Source organism: Diaphorina citri, unplaced genomic scaffold, assembly GCF_000475195.1.
Source record: "Diaphorina citri unplaced genomic scaffold, Diaci psyllid genome assembly version 1.1 scaffold51098, whole genome shotgun sequence".
Lineage (NCBI taxonomy): Eukaryota > Metazoa > Arthropoda > Insecta > Hemiptera > Psyllidae > Diaphorina > Diaphorina citri.
The window spans coordinates 1-480 of NW_007428409.1; the positions used below are offsets into that span (position 1 = coordinate 1).

The 480-nt window shown below is 35.8% G+C and overlaps 1 long non-coding RNA gene across 1 annotated transcript; it reads left to right on the forward strand.

Annotated features, from left to right (window-relative positions):
• On the forward strand, nt 1-479 carry LOC103523884. Its single transcript, XR_542092.2, has 2 exons — nt 1-84; nt 409-479. It is a non-coding gene; the product is annotated as an uncharacterized LOC103523884 (long non-coding RNA).
• The last annotated feature ends 1 nt before the right edge of the window (nt 480 follows it).

Consider the following 480-nt stretch of genomic DNA (forward strand, 5'->3'; position numbering starts at 1 on the left):
CAATCTACCGGGGAAATCACTACAAGGGACGGCATGCTATGATGAAGAAAATCTCGTGGATTCTGTGCAGAATGTGTGTAATGGGTGAGTAGCTTGGATATATTTTTGTGTTCTACAAACATTTTTCTCTCACTGAACTATTACTGACCTACCTTTGAAATAAATCAAAAGTCAAATCAAATCATGAATCTTTGTAGTAAAGCAGAGAGCTTTTTCACAACTTTGTCGGTACATATCTCAGTATTACAAGAGTTCATTTACGCAATCATCAATTCATCTTGTGTAATCAAGAGGGAGGAATATGATTGGTACTTATTTTTAGCATATAGTTTAAGAGGGGATTAACATCTTGGGTCTTTGCCCTGATTGGTTCTTATTTTATCAATTTTATTTTGGTTCCATTTTCAGATTCATTGCAGTGAAATGCGCCCTGCATGGCAAGATCTACATATTCAACATGAACAGTATTACAAGCGGTCT